This window comes from Physeter macrocephalus, chromosome 20 (assembly GCF_002837175.3).
Source record: "Physeter macrocephalus isolate SW-GA chromosome 20, ASM283717v5, whole genome shotgun sequence".
Taxonomy (NCBI): Eukaryota; Metazoa; Chordata; class Mammalia; order Artiodactyla; family Physeteridae; genus Physeter; species Physeter macrocephalus.
The window spans coordinates 32,151,804-32,174,120 of NC_041233.1; the positions used below are offsets into that span (position 1 = coordinate 32,151,804).

The window sequence follows — 22,317 nt, forward strand, 5'->3', positions numbered from 1 at the left end:
ATATTGTCCCAGAGGTCTCTGAGACTGTCCTCCCTTCTTTTCATTCTTTTTTCTTTATTCTGCTCTGCAGTAGTTATTTCCACTATTTTATCTGCCAGTTCACTTATCTGTTCTTCTGCCTCAGTTATTCTGCTATTGATTCCTTCTAGAGAATTTTTAATTTCATTTATTGTGTTGTTCATCATTGTTTGTTTGCTCTTTAGTTCTTCTAGGTCCTTGTTAAACGTTTCTTGTATTTTCTCCATTCTATTTTCAAGATTCTGGATCATATTTACTATCATTACTCTGAATTCTTTTTCAGGTAGACTCTCTCTTTCCTCTTCATATGTTTGGTCTGGTGGGGTTTTACTTTGCTCCTTCATCTGCTGCATATTTCTCTGTCTTCTCATTTTGCTTAACTTACTGTGTTTCAGGTCTCCTTTTTGCAGGCTGCAGGTTCATTGTTGCTGTTGTTTTTGGTGTCTGCCCCCAGTGGGTAAGGTTGGTTCAGTGGGTTGTGTAGGCTTCCTGGTGGAGGGGACTTGTGCCTTTGTTACGGTGGATGAGGCTGGATCTTGTATTTCTGGTGGGCGCGACTGCATCCGGTGGTGTGTTTTACGGTGTCTGTGACCTTATTGTGCTTTTAGGCATCCTCTCTGCTAATGGATGGGGTTTTGTTCCTGTCTTGCTAGTTGTTTGGCATGGGGTGTCCAGCACTGGAGCTTACTGGTCGTTGAGTGGAGCTGGTTCTTAGCGTTGAGACAGAGATCTCTGGGAGAGGCCTTGCCGATTGGTATTACATGGGACTGGGAGGTCTCTGGTGGTCCAGTATGCTGAACTCAGCTCTCCCAACACAGTGGCTCAGTCTGACACCCGGCCAGAGCACCATGACCCTGTCAGCCACATGGCTCAGAAGTACAGGGAGAAAACAAAGAAAGAAAAAGAAAAAAATAATAAAATAAATAAAGTTATTAAAATTAAAAAAAAATATTAATAGAAAAAAGTAATAAAAAAAAGCAGAGCATCCAAACCAATAAACAAATCCACCAATGATAACAAGCACTAAAAACTATGCTAAGATAAACATAAAAATCAGAAACTAGTCGGTCACAACTGTAAGCAAACCCCAAGTCTACAGTGGCTCCCAAAATCCACCTCCTCAATTTTGGGATGATTTGTTATCTATTCAGGTATTCCACAGATGCAGGGTACATGAAGTTGATTGTGGAGGTTTAATCCGCTGCTCCTGAGACTGCATGGAGGAATTTCTCTTTCCCTTCTTTGTTAGCACAGGTCCTGCGGTTCAGCTTTGGATTTGGCCCCACCTCTGCATGTAGGTCGCCTGAGGCGTCTGTTCTTCGCTCACACAGGACAGGGTTAAAGTAGCGGCTGATTCGGGGGCTCTGGCTCAGTCAGGCTGGGGGGAAGGAGGGGTACAGAATGCAGGTCAAGCCTGTGGTGGCAGAGGCTGGCATGATGTTGCAACAGCCTTAGATGCACCATGTGTTCTCCTGGGGAAGTTTTCCCTGGATCAGGGACCCTGGCAGTGGCGGGCTACACACAGCCTCCCAGGAGGGGAGTTGTGGATAGTGACCTGTGCTTGCACACAGGCTTCTTGGTGGCTGCAGTAGCAGCCTTAGCATCTCATGCCCGTCTCTGGTCTGCGCTGATAGCCATGGTTCACGCCGGTCTATGAGTCTCATTTAGGCGGTGCTCTGAATCTCCTCTCCTGGTATACCCTGAAACAACGGTCTCTTGTCTCTTAGCAGTTCCAGACTTTTTCCAGGACTCCCTCCCGGTTAGCTGTGGTGCAGTTTCCCCCTTCAGTGTGTTTTCATGCAGCCAACCCCAGTTCTCTCCCTGGGATCTGACCTCTGAAACCCGATCCTCAGCTCCCAGCCCCCACCTGCCCCAGCAGGTGTGCAGACAAGCCCTCAGGCTGGTGAGTGTTGATCAGCACCGATCCTCTGTGCAGTAATCTCTCTGCTTTGCCCTCTGCACACCTGTTGCTGCGCTCTCCTCCATGGTTCCGAAGCTTCCCCCCCACTCACTGCCTGTTTCCACCAGTGAAGGGTCTTCCTAGTGTGTGGAAATTTTTCCTCCTTTAGAGCTCCCTCCCAGGGGTGCAGGTCCCATCCCTATTCTTTTGTCTCTATTTTTTTCATTTTTCTTTTGCCCTACCCAGGTATGTGAGGAGTTTCTTGCCTTTTGGGAAGTCTGAGGTCTTCTGCCAGCATTCAGTAGGTGTTCTGCAGGAGTTGTTCCACATGTAGATTTATTTTTGATGTATTTGTGGGAGGAAGGTGATCTCCACATCTTACTCCTCCACCATCTTGAAGGTCCTCCCCTGTTGTTCAGTTTTAAGGGTTTTTTTTTCCCCCTTGGGTATAACTTCTTTATCAAATATTTGTTTTGCAAATATTTTTATGTCTTTGACTTGTCTTTTCATTCTGTTCACAATGCCTTTTGCAGAACAAATACTTTTAATTTTAATGAACTCCCAAATCTCAACTTTTCTTTCATAAATCATGCTGTTGGTGTTGTTTCTAAAAACTCATCATTAAACCTTAGGTCATATAGATTCTTTCTTAGAAAGTTACCTACAATTGATTCACTTTCTTTAATAGATGTCGACTTATTCATGTTGTCTATTTTTCATTGTGAGAGTTTTTGTAGATTTTTGTCTTTCAAGGATTTGATCAAATTCTTATAAATTATCAAATGTGTGGCCATAGAGTTGTTCATAATATTCCTTTATTATCTTTTTTAATATCCATGAGATCATTTCTAATGGTCCCCTGTTCATTTTTGTACGTTAGTAATTTATGTGTTCTCTCTTTTTTTTCTTGGTTAATCTGGATACAGATTTATCAATTTTACTGATCTTTTCAAAGAACCAGCTTTTGGTTTTATTGACTTTCTTTATTGATTCCTTGTTTTCAGTATTATTGATTTCTGCTTTAATTTTTATTACTTCTTGTCTTCTGGTTACTTTGGAATTAATTTTCTCTTCTTGTGCAGTTTTCTAAAGTAGAAACTTAGGTTATTGATCTTTAGGTGGTTCTTTTCTTATATATACTTTTAATGCTATAAATTTTCTTCTAAGATCAGTTTTGGCTGCATCCCACAAATAGTGATAAGTTGTATTTTCATTTGTTTTTATTCCCAATGTTTTTTTCTTTAATTTCTCTTGATTCTTCTTTGATCCATGTGTTACTTAAAAGTGTGTTGTTTGATCTCCAAAAACATGGGATTGTCCAGCTATCTTTCTGTTACTGACTTACATTTTAATTCCATGTGGTCTGAGAGTATATTTTTTATGATCTTTATTCTTTAAATGTTTTCAGATGTGTTTTATGACTCAGAATGTGGCCTATCTTTGTGCATGTTTTACATGAAGTTAGAAAGAATGTACAATCTGCTGTTGTTGGATAAAATCTTCTATAAATGTCAAATAGATGCAGTTTGTTATTGTTGTTGTTCAGTTAACTTTGTCCTTACCGATTTCCTGCCTGCTGGAACTGTCCATTTCTGATAGAGTGGTGTTGAAGTATCCAACTATAAGAGTGGATTTATCTATTTCTCCTTAGTTCTGTAAGTTTTTTAAAATTTTATTAATTTATTTTTGGCTGTGCTGGGTCTTCATTGCTGTGTGTGGACTTTAGTTGCGGCAAGTAGGGCCTACTCTTCATTGTGGTGTGTGGGCTTCTCGTTGTGGTGGCTTCTCATGGCAGAGCACATGCTCTAGGCATGCAGGCTTCAGTAGTTGTGGCTCATGGGCTCTGGAGCACAGGCTCAGTAGTTGTGGTGCACAGGCTTAGTTGCTCCGCAGCATATGGGATCCTCCTGGACCAGGGCTTGAGCCCGTGTCCCCTGCTTTGGCAGGCAGACTCCCAACCACTGCGCCACCAGGGAAGCACCAGTTCTGTAAGTTTTACCTCATGCATTTTCATGTTGTTGGTGTTTTTTAAAAATATTTATTTTATTTTAAAATTTATTTATTTTATTTATTTTTGGCTGCATCGGGTCTTAGTTGCGGCACGTGGGATCTTCACTGAGGCATCCAGGATCTTTCACTGTGGCGTGCAGGCTCTTCGTTGCAGCACACAGGCTTCTCTCTAGTTGTGGCATGTGGGTTTTTTTCTCTCTAGTTGTGGCGCTCAGGCTCCAGGGCACATGGGCTCTGTAGTTTGTGGCATGCAGTCTCTCGACTTGAGGCACACGAGCTCAGTAGTTGTGGCACACGGGCTTAGTTGCCCTGTGGGATCTTAATTCCCTGACCAGGGATAGAACCCATGGCCCCTGCATTGTAAGGCGGACTCTTTATCACTGGACCACCAGGGAAGTCCCTTCATGTTGTTTTGATAAGTACATATAAATTAAGGATTTTGTGTCTTCTTGGAGAATTGACTTCTTCATTATTATGCAATACCCCTCTTTATTCCTGAAGATTTTCCTGCTCTGAAGTCAGCTTGGTCTGAAATCAACACAGTTACACCAAATTTCTTTTTTGTGGTTGTTTAGGAGCAAAGAATGAGGGGAGGTATGTAAACAGGGAAGGAGTGAAAGTTTATACTAAGAATTGTTATTTAGTTGGACACCAGTATGGCCAATGAATAATCCTGTAGGACATTTTGAGAAGCCATATGATTGAGAAGCCAGAACTGTCCACCTAAGAATTGAAAAAGGGAAATATTTAACCATTAACTCAGTTCTGTATTGTAAAGAATGGCCATGTGAGCATAAACTTCTTGCATTACTTTGGGTTGCATGTGCAAAGAGTCAGTAAAAACCCGGAGCAGCAAGTAAGAGGCAAGTGGTCCAGGGCCAAGACCCAAGGGGAGGCATTGTCAGGCTGCAACTACATGAAGCAGTTCACATTCTTAACCCCACCCCAGACTTCCTAAAATAAAAACTCTGGAGAATGGGGATCAGCAGTCTGGATTTTTTTCCCAGTTTATTGGGCAATAATTATATTATGTTACCTCTTGTCTTTTTGATATCAGCCATTCTAACGGGTGTGAGGTGATATCTCACTGTGGCTTTGATTTGCATTACCTAATGATTAGTGATGTTGAACATCTTTTCATGTACCTTTTGGACAATGTATGTGGTCTTTGGAAAAATGACTATTCAGTTCTCTGACCATTTAACTAGATTGTGTTTTTTTTGCCACTGAGTTGTCTGAGGTCTTTATATATTTTGGATATTAACTCCTTATCAGACATATGATTTGCAATTTTTTCTCCCATTCCATAGGGTGTCTTTTCATTTTGTTGATGGTTTCCTTGCTGTGCAGAAGCTTTTTAGTTTAATATAGTCCCGCTTGTTTAGTTTTGCTTTTGTTTTTAGTGTCAAGTCCAGAAAATCATTGCCAAGACTGATGTTAAAGAGCTTGCCACCTATGTTTTCTTCTTGGAGCTTTATGGTTTCAGATTTTTTTAATCCATTTTGAGTTGATTTTTGTGTATGGTGTAGAATAGGGGTCCAGTTTCATTCTTTTGCATATAGTTGTCCAGTTTTTCCAACACCATTTATTAAAGAGATTATCCTTTCCCCATTATATATTCAAGGCTGCTTTGTCATAAATTAATTGGCTATATATGTATGGCTTTATTTCTTGGCTCTCCATTCCGTTATATGATCTCTGTGTTTATTTATATGCCAACACCACAATGTTTTTATTACTATAGCTTTGTAATATAGCTTGAAATCAAAAAGTGTGATGACTCCAGATTTGTTCTTTCTCAAGATTACTCTCGCTATTCAGGCCATTTGTGGTTCCATACAAATATTAGGATTTTTTTCTATTTCTATGAAAAATGTCTTTGGAATTTTGATAGGGATTGCATTGAATCTGTAGACTGATATGGTAGTATGGACACTTTGACAATATTAATTCTTCCAATCCATGAGCAAAGAACATCTTTCCATTTATTTGGGTCTTCTTCAGTTTCTTTAATCAGTGTCTTGTAGTTTTCAGTGTACAGATCTTTTACTTCCTTGGTTAAATTTTATCCCAAGGTATTTTATTTTTGATGCAATTATAAATGGGATTGTTTTCTTAATTCCTCTTTCTGACAGTTTGATGTTAGTGTATAGAAGCACACCTGAGTTTTGTATATTGATCTTGTACCCCACAACTTTACTAAACTCATTTTCTAGTGCTAAAAGTTTTTTGGTGGAGTCTTTAGGGTTTTTTATATATAACATTATGTCCTCTGCACATAGAGATAGTTGTACTTCTTCCTTTCCAACTGGGTGCTTTTTATTTATTTAGTTAGTTGGTTAGTTAGTTTATTTTGCCTAATTGCTCTGTCTAGGACTTTGAGTACTATGTTATAACAGTGGCAGGAATGGGCATCCTTGTTTTATATACCAGATTTCTTTAGATTGGTTTTAGCATGGTGTATTTAACTCCACTCCTCTACTTTTAAGCTATCTGTGGCAGTATACTTAAAGACAATGCATAGTTTCATCTTGATTTTTTTTAATACATATACTCTGTTTCTTTTAATTTGTGTGGTTACCATATTCATATATAAAGTGACTTTTATGTAATTTTGGGTTAATATCTACCATATTTATAACTGTTTTCTGTTCATTGATTTTTTTTTGATTCTTCTTTTCTTTTTCCTTCCATTCTTTCTCTCTCTTCTTTGGTTCTAACTAAGTTTTTTATGTGATAGCATTTTTTGTTTTCTCTCTTAGCACATCGGTTATACTTCCTTGTTAAATTTTGTTACTGGTTGCCCTAGAGTGCGATAAACATTTACAACTAGGATAAGTCTACTCTCAAATACTCTCAAGTTGACCCTTGAACAACACTGGTTCAAACTGCCTGGGTCCACTTATAAGAGAATATTTTTAAGTAGTAAATAGTACAGTACTACATGGTCTGTGGTTACAGTCTGTGGATACAGAAAGCCAACTATAAATTATATGTGGATTAACCCTCATGTTCTTTAAGGGTCAACTGTAACACTTTACTGCTTCATGAATACTACAGGTAACAAAGTATTCTCAGTCCTTCTATTCCCTTATAATATCACTGTTATTCATTTTACTTATAATGAGCTATAATCATTATTTTTTAAACAGTTACCCGTTAGCTCAATTAAGAATAAGGAAAAAAAAAGGGTATTTTACCTTCTTTTATTCGTTCTCTGGAGCTCTTCCTTTCCTTATCTTATGTAGATCTTTCTCCCTGAATTAACTTCCAATGTTTCTGACAAGCCACTTCTACTAGCAACAAAATCTCTTAATGTTTGTTTGTCTGAGAAAGTATTTTTACTTCATTATGGGAAAATAATTTCACTGGATACAGAATTCTTGTTTGTTGATAGTGTACTTTTGTTTTGCTGTTCTTCAACACTTTTAAATGTTTACTCCATTCTCCTCTTGCTTCCATGGTTTCTGAAGAGAAGAATGTTATAATTCTTATCCTTATTCTTCTATAGGTAAAAAGTTCCCCCTCCCTCCCTCAGGCTTCTTTCAAGACTTTGATTTGGGATATACTAAATATGATATACCTAATGTAGATTTTTTTTTTTCTTGCATAGTGTTCCCTGAGCTTCCTGGATCAGTGGTTTTGTGTCATTCATTAATTGTGGAAAATTTTCAGTCATTATTACTTCAAATATTTTTTGTACATTTGTTTGTTTTGTTTTACTTCTGGTATTCCCATTGTATATGTTACACCTTTTTAACTGTTCCCAGTTCTTGGATATTCTGTTTTTAAAATTCTCTTTCTCTTTACTTTTGAGTTTGTAATGTTTCTATTGACAATTTTCAAGCTTGTTGATTCTTTCCTTGAACATGTCAACTGTTAAGTCCATCAAAGACATTTTTTCATCTTTATTTCAGTGGGTTTTCTTTAATGTTTCCTCTAGTCTTTCTTAGAGTTTCCATTTTCCTGCCTGTATTACCCATATGTTTTTTCATGTTGTCTACTTTTTCATTAGATTCCCTTAGCATATTAATCAGTTAATTTAAATTCTTGATCTGATAATTCAAAAATCTCTGTCGTATCTAAATCTTGCGAGACAGGAAGGCTAGAGGGGTCTATAAATGGATATTTCCGTTTCCCCATGCCAAAGGCTAGAGGGGACTAGAGTTGGTTATTTCTCATGTTGGATAGGCTCTGTTACAATAGTTTTCTCTCAGGATTATCCTTTGTCAAGGCTAACAGAACACTGGGAATATTTTAAATGGTAACATTTTCTCTCCCCCTGTCAGATACATGAAAGGGTTTTTCTCCAATCTTCACAATGAGAAACTGGCGGGTCTCCTGTAGGGAAATCTCACAAAATTGCCTCTAAGGCTGTATCACTGGGAGTTTTTCTCTCTCAGGTGAGTCCACACTCAGTCTCCAGCTATTAGTCAATTACAATTTAAGTGTTCTTACTAGTTTCTGGCTCCAGCAGGTGGTTTTTGATCCTGGCAAGCTAGTGATTATCTGTATTCACCTGTCTCTCCAGTTTTTAAGGCAGCAATTTTCCATATGACCTCAATTCTCTGATGGCTCTAAGAAGAGTTGTTCATTTCTACTTTGCCCAGCTTTTTTTCTGTTGGGAGAATGAGAGTAATGCCTTCCAAGTTCTTTACATATCAGAGCGGAAACTGGAAAGTCTATGGACATGCCTTTGATAACCAAATATGAATTGATAAATTTAGGAATAATTTGACAATGATTAAGTGAAACACCATCTACAAAATCTCAGATTTGAAATAAATAAAATAAAAAATTTTGCAAATCAAACTTTATATCTTTTTTTTTTTAATTAACTTATTTATTTTTGGCTGTGTTGGGTCTTCGTTTCTGTGCGAGGGCTTTCTCTAGTTGTGGCAAGTGGGGGCCACTCTTCATCGCGGTGCACGGGCCTCTCACTATCGTGGCCTGTGTTGTTGTGGAGCACAGGCTTCAGACGCGCAGGCTCAGTAGTTGTGGCTCACGGGTCTAGTTGCTCTGCGGCATGTGGGATCTTCCCAGACCAGGGCTTGAACCCATGTCCCCTGCATTGGCAGGCAGATTCTCAACCACTGCACCACAAGGGAAGCCCCAAAACTTTATATCTTTTTAATAAACAATATTCTTAGCACACAGTGATGTTGCATTTGCATATTCTCTTAAGACTTAAATAATGTAATGAATTTTCTAGTCCCTATGGTGATAATACAATTGAGTGAATTTCTCTGTACTTCAAAGGGAAAAACGCACATGCAAAACTTCCCTGGCAGAATTTTGGCTAGTCTGATAAGCCTGTTTTTAAATATGCCATGTGAAAATCTGAATATATTTAGGCAGTTAATGCACAAAGTCCATTTTAGGCTGGTTCTACACCTTAAATGATATTCACTGAACCTAAAATGGAAAGATGATAATTTTATCATAAATATTGGGGAATATATAAATTTATTTCCAGTTTTTCTCATATTTTAATTTCTGTGATCTTTTATATTCAACAAATATCTATCTCCTTGTTCTGAAAAGAAGATATTTTAGTAAAAAAGAAAGTCATAAAATTGCAGTATTAGAGATCCCCTGAATAAGGTTGTTTCTAGTTCCAGATCTAGTGCCCTCCCCGCTTTTTAAAGAGAAATAAATAAGCAAAAGTATGTATAATGAGGCTTAGTTCCAATTATATAAGACTTTGAAATGGATAAAAGAACATCCTTAATATGTGAGTAGTTCTGTTATAATTTATTTGTTATTCTCATTTTTTTAAAAATAGGACAAAAATCAGAATTTCTGTGCAGCACTGTGGCAACGTTCCTATAGACTTTATCTCAAGTCAGCCACCTTTATAGCCAGGAAAAATTCTCCTCTACTCAGAGATATGAGTAAATACATGCCTACTAAACATGACTGAACAGTGTAAGGATCTTAGCAGTAACATCGTTTAAAATGACTTTTAAACCATAAAAGTTAACTGCACTACTGTAAATTCTCCCCTTTGAATCACAGTTGGAATTTCTCCAGTTCAAGGATTCATTCTGAAAGTAGAGAATACTGAGAAAGCCTCTCTACAGAGCAATGATGCTTATATGTTCTTCAGGGAATGTAATAATATTGGTGAATTAATTGAGCTTTAAAAGACTTTGTCAGTAAGGAATTTGATAAGGTGGGAGAAAATTAAATGTGGGCCTAATGTTAGCCCACTGGTGGAGAACTGAAATAATTACAGTGTAGTTCCTGATTCCATAATATTGTGAGCAAGCTCACAGAGCTATCATTTCCGAACTCAGGCTGAGGTCTTAGTAACTCTACTGTGAATATGACATCTTGACCAAAATGAGTATCTGTGGCTATGAAGAGTGCTTCACAAGAAAGGCACAGAAATTAAATAGAAGTGGCAGTCTAGGTAGGAAAGTCACACTGGCTAGGCTGTCACTAGGAAGAGTACTTTCCCACCCCTGTGCAGAGCCTGGTATGCATCATGGATGGATGGCTGACTTCCTATTTAATCTCCAATAAGTGGTGCATCTGTATAGCTGGTCCCTCTAGCCACAATCATGCTGCCTTTCTGGCACCTGTTCTTTTTCCTCACGTCCAATTCCTGACAGTCTTGGAACCTCACCATCTTTCTTGATGCTTAGGGTCATGGCTGGGCCATATTTCTGGTACGTTTCACATCTTAGATACCCCAGATTAACTTCCTAAGTAACTCTATTGCTGAAGTCTGCTGATGCCTATAAGTCTTAGAGTTGAACTCTAAGACTTTCTAAGCAAAATTCAAAAATTGGTGTCTCACACTGACGTTAACAAAACCAGTCCCCTGCCTGTGACTCTGAACTAGGCTGTAAATGAATCCTAGAGTCCTAGCCTCAACATGAGATCAGCTTAGCCCCTTTGTATTGGGTTGAAATTAAAGAATATATACATATAATTTCCCCTGAGTTTTTTGAAAATCATGTGGCAAACTAAGAAACTGAAAGTTGACATTTTCCCCCCTGAAATATACTCTAATCACCAGTGATAGATTTAAAAATAAATGGCCGAGCTACTTAACTTAGCAAGATTATACACTCTGGAGTAGGTTTCCATATGTTATGGGTAGCAAACATTCATAGAAGCAGTGGGGTGCATGTGGAAAGAGCAAAGGCTTTAAACAGCCCTGAATCTGAATCCCAGTTCAGTACCCTCCTCACCAGAAGACTGTCAGCAAGTATTTTCATCTTTCTGAGTCTTGTGTTCCTGTAAAGCGTGCAGCCAATTCACAGACCACAAGGTTATTTTGAAGGTTAAATAAAATGTCAAATAAATACCATTTATTACGGTGCCTGACACATGAGGATTGCTGGGGAAGTAAGTTATTTCTCTGTTATGGGTATTCCGTATACTCTGGAGAGCTTTCAGATTCTGAATGGTGCTGAGATTCCAACACCTGATTATTGCTGGTGAGACCTGGGATCTTTAGATCTTTGTGGTATCTTTTCCTCTCCAAATGTCTTTACAGGGCCTGGCTTCCCTATCTTGGTGGCTCCTCACCCATAGTGGGCTCTGCCTCTGTCCTTGCCTTGCTCTGTCCCAGCTTTGATCTCTGTGTAAATGATTGTATAGGACTGAACTCTGGAAAGGAAGTGAACTAAAACACTTAAGCCATGAAATTGTATAAGTGTGACTTTCCTTGACTGCTTGGAAGCTTCATTTCACAGGTGGGAAAGGGGAGAGTGACACAAATCTACTGGATTGCTGTGGGGATTAGTTGGCATTGTGTCATTTAAGTGCTTAGTAATTGGCACATGGTCAGTTCTCAGCAAGAGGACCTTTATTTCCACACCTCTAAAACGCTACCCAAAGTCAGCCAATAGCAATATGAATACATTCTGCCAACTCATGGAGCAAGTTGCTAAACGGATGTGGACATTGTGACCTGCTCTTGGAGAGGACTCAAAGTCTAGTTTCCACTGTGACAGAAGCCTACCCCAGTGCCTTCGTGGCCCTCAGAAAAAACCCTGTAATCCATCAGTTATGGCTTTCTGATTCCTGAGATTCCTTTCCATGAGGGGATTATATGTCAACTTGGTCTCTTGATATGGGAAGAAAAGCTGAATTCTTAGAGAAGAAACTACTAGCCCTTCAGGTGGAATTATTTTAAGGGAAAAGGGGGCAACCAGATATAGGGTAGTAACACTAAAAAATATTCAGCGTTTATTTGTAATTCAAATTTGACTGGGCGTCCTGTGTTTTATCTAGCAACCTGAACTGTCCTCGATCTCTGAAGTCATTGCATTCAGGCAGGCACGAAGTCATTCACCCACTCACTGGACCCCAGTAAGCTTTTTCTCTGGTGCACAAGCCTCGTATAGTGTATGTGTGTGTGTGTGTGTGTGTCCCTGTTAAAAGTGAGATGTGAGAAAGACATCTCCATTTGCTTAAAGCAGCATCAACATTTAGAATGGGAAAGTTACCTAACTGACATGGCAAACTACCACTGTTCTTCAGTCCCAGGTAATGCACACTTAACATTGTACAAACTTGTGTGCTGGACTGCAGCAAACCCTGAGATTGGCAGTCAACGGAGACCTGCTTCAGGAGAGCAACTCAATTGCTTCTTAAGGCCACATCTGACCTAGTCTCCTGGCTGCCTGTTAATGTTCTTCTGAATTTTTGCACTGAGTGACATCAGAGTGAAATAAGCAAAGGATGATTTAGTGTATAGGGAATGAACATTCATAGTGGAAACATGGGTGTGATAAAAAGACTAATCTTCCTACGCACGGTCACTGAGTTGCTACTGTAATATGAATAAAATTTCTAAGACTCTCTGCCTCTCTCAGCTTTGAAATACATTTTTCAGATGATCTTTAGGGAAAAAAAATGTGTAGAAGCTCAAGCCATTATGAAAACCTCATTATATTCACATGTAGGAAAGAAAGGCACCGTCAGTTTATTTCATGGCAGATGCATCTCTCGTTCTGAATGACTTGTACTGAAGTGTCTGCAACTTTGAAATTAGGTGCAGAATGTCATTATTTGTATGAATATCCATTCTAGCACATATGACTATGCTTTGGCTAGTTGAGAATCTCCATATTTGCGCAATTAGAAATGAACCTCACTTCTGGGGAATTCTAAAGTTGACAGAATGCAAACACAAATTTCTGCAATTGCTGTCTTGAGATATTAGAATTAAAAAAATGTGCAGATAGGTACTAGAGCCAAAGATGGGTCTGAATAGAGGATATAAACCTCTTTGAAAACGCAAATAGGAAGCTTCTAGTTTCAGATTCAGCATGTAAAGAGCTTGGAAGTTGTCACTCCAGTCCTTATAACAAGTAAAACATGGACAGACTGCCACTCAATGATTTTTCTTGGATTCACTAGCCAGCTGAGTTTGCGGGGCTATCACACAAAGGACTGGAGAGACAGGTAAATCCAGAGACTCACAGCTGAGATGTGCTTACCTGGGAGAGAAGACACTAGAGCTATCACTGGAAGGATTTCTTAGATGGTAAATTTGACCAATTGCTGGAGGCTGAGTGTGGATTAACAGGAAAATGAGAAACTCCTGGGAGCTGCAGTCTTAGGGAGGCCCTCCATACTTTCTTGGGCTTTACTTCCAGAAATGGCACCAGGTTCTTCTGGTGAAGATCCAAGGAAGATCTCCTCATGGCTCCAGCAGAGGGAGGAATAATCATTGGGGGGTTATACTCAGAACCTTCTCCATAACAAAGGCCCACTCTCCAGGGTGAAAAGCTTGACCTGAGTTTTGTCTCCAGCCTGCTCTAGCTTTTCTGTCTTGGAAAGGGAGGTGAGCGAGAAAGGAGGCATCTATACAAGAAGAATGCTGTAATTGTCACAGGTCAGAGACACAGGCCCATTAAAAGACTGAAATTTAATCATTTGATCAGAGAACACATCTTTACTCTACACTTTACTGCCACACAAACGTGGCCCCAGTATAATACTGGCGAATTACAGCTGAAAGAGCTGAAAGATACAGATTCTTTGTGAAAAGGTATGCTTAGAGAAACCCATAGTAAAGAGGGGAGATAAAAAACAGGACACTGGAGAAATTTGAATCCTCTGGCACCTATAGATAAAGAAAACAGTAAACAAAGCTCAATTTCTAGCCAGATTCGCACAAATAAGAGGCCTATTTATGCACTTCCTAATATAGGATATAAATTGCCTAGCTTTCAAAAAAAATTGTAAGACATGCCAAAAGGCTGTAAAAAACACAGTCTGAAGAGACAAAGCAAGCATAAGAACCAGCCTCAGATTCGACACAAGTGTCTGACAGGGAATTTAAAGTAACTATGATTAAAATGTCAAAGCCTCTAAATAAAAAAGTAGACAGCATGCAAAAACAGATAGGGAATATAGGCAAAGAGATGGACTTCTAAGAAAGAATTAAAAGGAAACGCTAGAAAATAAAAACACTAACAGAATTGGAGTGCCCTTGATATTCTCATCAGTAGACTTGACATGATCAAGAAAAGAATCAGTGAGCTTCAAGAAAGGTTAATCAAAATTTCCCAAGCTGAAATGCAAAAGAAAAAACTCAAAAAAACAACAGAACATTCAAAAATTATAAAATAATTTCAAAAGATGTAATATACAGGGCTTCCCTGGTGGCACAGTGGTTGAGAGTCCACCTGCCAATGCAGGGGACACGGGTTCGTGCCCCGGTCCGGGAGGATCCCACATGCCGCGGAGCGCCTGGGCCCGTGAACCATAAAAAAAAAAAAAGATGTAATATACACATAATTGTTGTACCAGAAGATCTTAGAAATGAGAATGGAGTAGAAAAAGAAATATTTGAAATAGTAATGGCTGAGAACTTTCCAAACTTAATGACAGGTTCCCATCATTATAGACTTTATGATTCCAATTATATGCCATTATGGAAAAGACAAAGCTGTAAAGATGGTTTAAAAAGATCAGTGGCTGCCAGGGATTTTGAGAAGTGATGGATGAATAATTGGAGCACAGGGGACTTTTAGCACAGTGTAACTAGAATTCTGTATGATACTGTAATGTTGAATATGTGACATTATGCATTCGTCAAAACCCATAGTGCTTCAGAGCATAGTGAACTTTAATATAGGCAAATTAAAAATAATTGTTTTGGAGGCTGGAGGATGCCCAGAACAAATGCAGAATGTGACCAAAGAAACTAAATATATTACAAATGTGTGAAACAATTTCACTGAAGGAGGTGGGTGAGGGTAACTGAAAATGTGTAGAGTCAGTAAAACTGAAGGCTAAAGGAACCACATATAAGTAACTGTACCATCATTGATAAAGTCTTTTTCCCCAGCAGAGGTGTAATTCTGAAATCCTATACATGTGTAGTATAACTGACCCTTTAAATAAATAGATGGTAGCTTATGGGAGCCAGATTTCTAGCTGTTGGAGGGAGAGGCTACAGATGAATAAAGGGAGGAAGCTAGAAAGATTCATGCGGTAATAAATTAGAGTTGGCTAAAACACTAGGAACTCATATTTAGGTTAATATGTATATTATATATATATTATATATATATATAAACCTGATGGTTATGTATAGAAACATTTATATATTTTTTTGTGTATGTATGTATATGTATGTAGGTAGATAGGTATGTATGTATATACACTATTGCATGCCTGCAATAGTATCTGTACATACATATCTTTACTCTGTCAGTTGAGAGGACCTAGAAGCAATAACATTGTGTCAGCCATAAGCACACCAAGAACCCAGAGCTTGGTTTCTAATACTATTCTCCAATTATTATTGGAAATAGGGTTCCTTGGAGAAATGGCTGATTTTTGGACTAGGGCAGGAAGTATACAAAATGGGCCTGGAACAACACCTTGTAGCACCAGGAAGTAAAGAAGCACTTGGAAAATTTTAAAACTCCCCACAACAATATAGGTATATCAAAGCGTTCCAGAAGCCTTGTGAAAGAGTTCCTAACTGTCAAAGCTGGAACAACTTGAGCAACAAATCAAATAAAATTGTATCAGACTATAACCCAATGTATAAAGTAAAAATTTATGTGTAGTGATATAAATAATTAAATAAATGTGGAGACTAGACAAAGATTCCTGGCAGAAAAATTACAAATAATTTGTGTAGCTACTCTATGTTTAAAGAGGGGGGACATAACTATTTACCACTTAAATGTTGGCTGCACATAGTGACTTTTCCAAAGATTACTGTATAAAAGGAGGAAAAAGAGAGTAACTTTACAGTTGAGAATCCTGACAGATGACAAACTTTACCTCCTGTCAGGTGATCCAGGTTAGCATTAGTGGTGATAAGTCCTTTGATGCGAAATGATTATAATGGTACTTTATCTCTGTGGTTTCCTCCCAGAAATTATGAGAAAATCATCAGGCAAATCACAGTTGAGGGACATTCTATAAAATACCTGAACAGTAATCCTCAAAACTGTCAAAGTCCTCAAAAACAAGGAAAATCTGAAAAACTGTCATAACCCAAAGGAACATAAGGAAACATGGCTCATAAATGTAACACAGCATCCTGGATGGGATCTTGCAAGAGAAAAAGGACATTAGGGAAAAATTAAGGACATCTGATAGAATTTAATTAATATTATATCAATATCAGTCAATTAATTGTGATATAAATCTAAAACCTTTCTAAATTGAAATGTTTATTTAAAACTATAAATAAGATAAAGGGAAAACATTTAAATCATTCTTTATTTTATAAGTTTTCTTGTTTGGGGAAAAATTCTTTGTTTCTTTCATCTCCCGCATTTTATTACGGAAAATTGAGCAACAGTACTCAACCAATTCAGACATCAAGATAATTACTCTTCATCTTCTTTAACACCCAACAAGTAATTATTCAGTTTAAGAGAATGTGGTTTAGTTGAGGCAAAATGTATTTTGAGTGTTGATAAATTGATTATAGGTTTACATGGGATTCTCTAACATAGACCAAATGATCTGGAAAATAGCAGCTGCTATTGAAGTTCTGTGATTCAGAGATTTAAAAAATTTCATGGACATGAAAGTATTTTTTAAACTGTAGATTTCAAGATAAATATAAAGTATCATCACTATTTGTCAGCTCATTAATTTATCCTTTCATTTAAAAAATTAGTTTCTTTGGGAACTTCCCTGGTGGTGCAGTGGATAAGACTATGCACTCCCAATGCAGGGGGCCTGGGTCCAATCCCTGGTCAGGGAACTAGGTCCCACATGCCTGCCGCAACTAAGAGTTCACATGCCACAGCTAAGGAGCCCACGTTTTGCAACTAAGGAGCCCGCCTGCCGCAACTAAGACCCCATGCAGCCAAATAAATAAATAAATAAATAAATATTTTTTTAAAAATTAGTTTCTTTAGATACTTTCTACATATTAATCAAGTCCTTATGCATTGAATAAAACTATCAGTTTTGAAATTATCCTCCTGAACAGTTTTACTCTTCATCCTCAGGTTGGAATTTTTTACTTACTGGGGTTTTACTGTGTAATTTTTACTTGGTATTTTTCCAGATAGATAGCCTAAGAGTATAGAGTGGAACTGAAATGTCGGAGCCTTTAAAACCATATGAATTGATCTGAATTGATTCAATTCTTCAAACTCTTTCAGTATCTCTTATGCTAAGGCTATTTCTCTAACTATGCCTCTCTTTCAGGAAGAGATTTAAGCATCAGATCAGTTTTGAGAACTTTTGAGAAATTGTTTTCTCATTTGTGAAACAGTTATAGGTCCTGTGTATTGACGTCCTTCTGGGAGTATGAGATCCACTCTCAGCTTGATGACCAGGTCCTGGAGATTTAGATCCACCTGCAGATGATAGAGGTCATGTGGTCTTGCAGACAGAGTATGTCATCCGGAGAATATAGCCGTAGACAAATATGATTCACCGAAGTGGGGGAAATATTGAAGGACAGGAGGTCCTGGAACGTCACCACAGTGAAAATATGCCAAGTATGAGCATATCACTTCTTACTGGACATCTGCATTCAAGTGTTCCCTTAACACCTCAAATGCAACACGACCAAACTGAACTCATCATTCCCCTCTATCTTGTGCCACACCCTGTTCTGGATGAATGACACCACCATCCATTCATTTGCTCAAATTGCAATCCTAAAAGTCATTGTTGACTCCTCTCTCTCTCTCCCATCCAACTGTCAAATCCAGTTGATACAATTGTCCTTAAACATCTATCAAAGTTTCCATTTTAGTTTACCTACCTCTTGTCTAGTCAGAGAAATGTTACTTATAATACAGCTTCTGTAACAGTTTACTAACTTTGTATCTAGTCAGTTCCCTTCCAATGCATTCTCCACAGAACAAAGTTATTCTGAAATACAAATGTGTTTTTATCCCTTCCTTCAAACCTCAACCATGCTCCTTGTATGCCTGTTGTGTGGAATGACTTTCAGTTGCTTTACTACTGCATGCTCTCTTTCTCACTATGGGCTTTACAGATGCTGTTTCCTACGTCTAGTATACCCTGATGTTCCCTTCCCCACTTACCAACTGCCCATTCCATCTTTCATCCTCTGCCTAATCTCTACTCTCATTTCAGAATCATCTGAGGATTGTTACCTCTTTACAGAAAGCTTTCCCAGCCTTCCAAACTCTGTCTCCAAAGTCTGGATTATAACTTACTATAGGTTCTTATACTGAATCAATTATTTTTGTCTCTAATCCCTACTAGCTTGGAAAAATCTGTGCGAGCAGGGACAGTTAGAGTTACCTCTAATGCCTAACACAATGCCTGACACATAGTATGTGCTTAATAAATAATTTTTGAGTAAATGAATGCTTTAGTGAATAAATGAGGAATTAATATTTAAATGTATATATGAAAGAATGGGGGATTGAAAAAGAAAATATTGAAAAAGAAAATATAGATCTAGATCAGGCAGTCAGAATCAAAAAAGCTTTTAAACAAAGTTTTTTTAAAATTTTAAGTGGTTTTAACAGGTTTTAAAAGGTAAAAATGGATTGAGGATTAGGATCTCTCTCTCTTTCTCTATCTCTCTCTCTCTCCCCCACCCCCCACCCCTACTTTCCTTCCCTTGTGTTTCTGTGTGTGGGGTATGTGTGTGTGCATGGGCGCACATGCACAAGTATACTTGTTAAAGGTAGGGGAAGATGGTGAGGAAAAGTCATTAGGAAGAGCTTGATTTCTCTCAACTGGAAGGTAGAAAGCACTGAATAAATGTCAAGGTAGGAACCCTCTTACCAAAACTAGAGAGGAACATTTGCACTTTGACACTCATACTCAGTGGCCTAGTCCAAGACCAGGGCTGGACCATCAGTATGTGGACTCGATGTTTAATGAATCAGTAACTTAAGTGCCCTGAAATGCTCCCTTGTGACCCTCCAAGTTTAGTTGGCATTGGCTCCCAAGCCTGGGTCAGGATTGACCATCAGTCTGTGTGGTGGTGGTGATCATGGGGTGGGGAGGTTGGGATCCAGTGGGTCTACCAAAAACAGAAGGTAGAAGAGGGAGGAAATCAGACAAATAATTATGATGTTGTCTATTTACTATACTGGTTTATGATTTTTGAAGTCTTCTACATATTGAAATAGATATCTCAGACTTTTAAAAAATATATATCAATTAAAAGTTCTAGGTTGACACTGCATAGGATATTCCTTCTTTCTTCCAGACCACTAGCATTCAAAGCTGCCTGGTAGAATAATATTTTAAATATTTTAAGCTTCTTCACTTTAACTCAGGGAAGCCTGGAAAATAGGATTGTTTCATGAAACTGAGTTTCTCCAACTTGGTGGGTCCAAGCAGTTCTCTGAGGTCATGAGCACCTCAGCTTTTCTTTCTTTCTTTCATTTTTTTAAAAAAATTTTCTTTATTTATTATTTTTTGAATTTTATTTTTTTTTACAGCAGGTTCTTATTAATTATCCATTTTATACATATTAGTGTATATATGTCAATCCCAATTTCCCAATTCATCACACTACCACCCCTCCCCACCGCCACTTCCCCCCCTTGGTTTCCATATGTTTGTTCTCTACATCTCTGTCTCTATTTCTGCCCTGCACACTGTTCATCTGTACCATTTTTCTAGGTTCCAAATATATGTGTTAATATATGATATTTGTTTTTCTCTTTCTCACTCACTTCACTCTGTATGACAGTCTACATCCATCCACATCTCTACAAATGACTCAATTTCATTCCTTTGTATGGCTGAGTAATATTCCATTGTATATACATACCACATCTTCCTTAACCATTTGTCTGTCGATGGGCATTTAGGTTGCTTCCATGTCCTGGCTATTGTAAATAGTGCTGCAAGGAACATAGGGGTGCATGTGTCTTTTTGAATTATGGTTTTCTCTGGGTATATGCCCAGTAGTGGGATTGCTGCAGCATATGGTAATTGTATTTCTTGTTTTCTAAGGAACTTCCATACTGTTCTCCATAGTGGCTGTATCAATTTACATTCCCACCAACAGTGCAAGAGGGTTCCCTTTTCTCCACACCCTCTCCAGCAATTGTTGTTTATAGATTTTCTGATGATAACCAATCTAACTGGTGTGAGGTGATACCTCATTGTAATTTTGATTTGTATTTCTCTAATAAATAGTGATGTTGAGCAGCTTTTCATCTGCTCTTGGCCATCTGTATGTCTTCTTTGGAGAAATGTCTATTTAGGTCTTCTGTCCATTTCTGGATTGGGTTGATTTTTTTTTAATATTGAGCTGCATGAGCTGTTTATATATTTTGGAGATTAATCCTTTGTCCGTTGATTCGTTTGCAAATATTTTCTCCCATTCTGAGGGTTGTCTTTTTGTCTTGTTTGTAGTTTCCTTTGCTATGCAAAAGATTTTGTGCCAGTACCATATGTCTTGATTACTGTTGCTTTGTAATGTAGTCTGAAGTCAGGGAGTCTGATTACTCCAGCTCCGTTTTTTTCCCTCAAGACCCCTTTGGCTATTCAGGGTCTTTTGTGTCTCCATACAAATTTTAACATTTTTTGTTCTAATTCTGTAGAAAATATCATTGGTAATTTGATAGGGATTGCATTGAATCTGTAGATTTCTTTGGGTAGTATAGTCATTTTCACAATATTGATTCTTCCAATCCAAGAACATGGTATATCTCTCCATCTGTTTGTACCATCTTTAATTCCTTTCATCAGTCTTATAGTTTTCTACATACATGTCTTTCATCTCCCTAGGTAGGTTTATTCTTAGGTATTTTATTCTTTTTGTTGCATGGTAAATGGGGGTGTTTCCTTAATTTCTCTTTCAGATTTTTCATCATTAGTGTATAGGAATGCAAGAGATTTCTGTGCATTAATTTTGTATCCTGCAACCTTACCAAATTCATTGATTAGCTCTAGTAGTTTTCTGGTGCCATTTTTAGGATTCTCTATGTATAGTATCATGTCATCTGCAAACAGTGACAATTTTACTTCTTCTTTACCAATTTGGATTCCTTTTATTTCTTGTTCTCTGATTGCTGTGGCTAAAACTTCCAAACTATGTTGAATAGTAGTGGTGAGAGTGGGCAACCTTGTCTTCTTCCTGATCTTAGTGGAAATGGTTTCAGTTTTTCACCATTGAGAACGATGTTGGCTGTGATTTTGTCATATATGGCCTTTATTATGTTGAGGTAAGTTCCCTCTATGCCTACTTTCTGGAGGGTATTTTAGTCACAAATGGGTTTTGAATTTTGTCAAAAGCTTTTTCTGCATCTATTGAGATGATCATATGGTTTTTCTTCTTCAATTTGTTAATATGGTGTATCATATTGACTGATTTGCATATATTGAAGAATCTTTGCATCCCTGGGATAAATCCCAATTGATCATCGTGTATGATCTCTTTAATGTTTTGTTGAATTCTCTTTGCTAGTATTTTGTTGAGGATTTTTGCATCTATATTCATGAGTGATATTGGTTTGTAATTTTCTTTTTTTGTAGTATCTTTGGTTTTGGGATCAGGGTGATGGTTGCCTCATAAAATGAGTTTGGGAGTGTTCCTTCCTCTGCAATTTTTTGGAAGAGTTTGAGAAGGATGGGTGTTAGCTCTTCTCTAAATGTTTGATAGAATTGATCTGTGAAGCCATCTGGTCCCAGACTTTTGTTTGTTGGAAGATTTTTAATCAAAGTTTTAAATTCATTACTTGTGATTGGTCTGGTCATATTTTCTATTTCCTCCTGGTTCAGTCATGGATGGTTATACCTTTCTAAGAATTTGTCCATTTCTTCCAGGTTGTCCATTTTATTGGCATAGAGTTGCTTGTAGTAGTCTCTTAGGATGCCTTGTATTTCTGTGGTGTCCATGGTAACTTCTCCTTTTTCATTTCTAATTTTATTAATTTGAGTCCTCTCCCTCTTCTTCTTGATGAGTCTGGCTAAAGGTTTATCAAGTT

The 22,317-nt window shown here is 37.9% G+C and overlaps 1 protein-coding gene across 3 annotated transcripts in view; it reads left to right on the top strand.

Annotated features, from left to right (window-relative positions):
• NRG3 (neuregulin 3) overlaps window positions 1-22,317 on the top strand; it is a 1,100,783-nt gene that overhangs the window by 1,017,750 nt on the left and 60,716 nt on the right. The gene's annotated exons all lie outside the window — the stretch shown is intronic.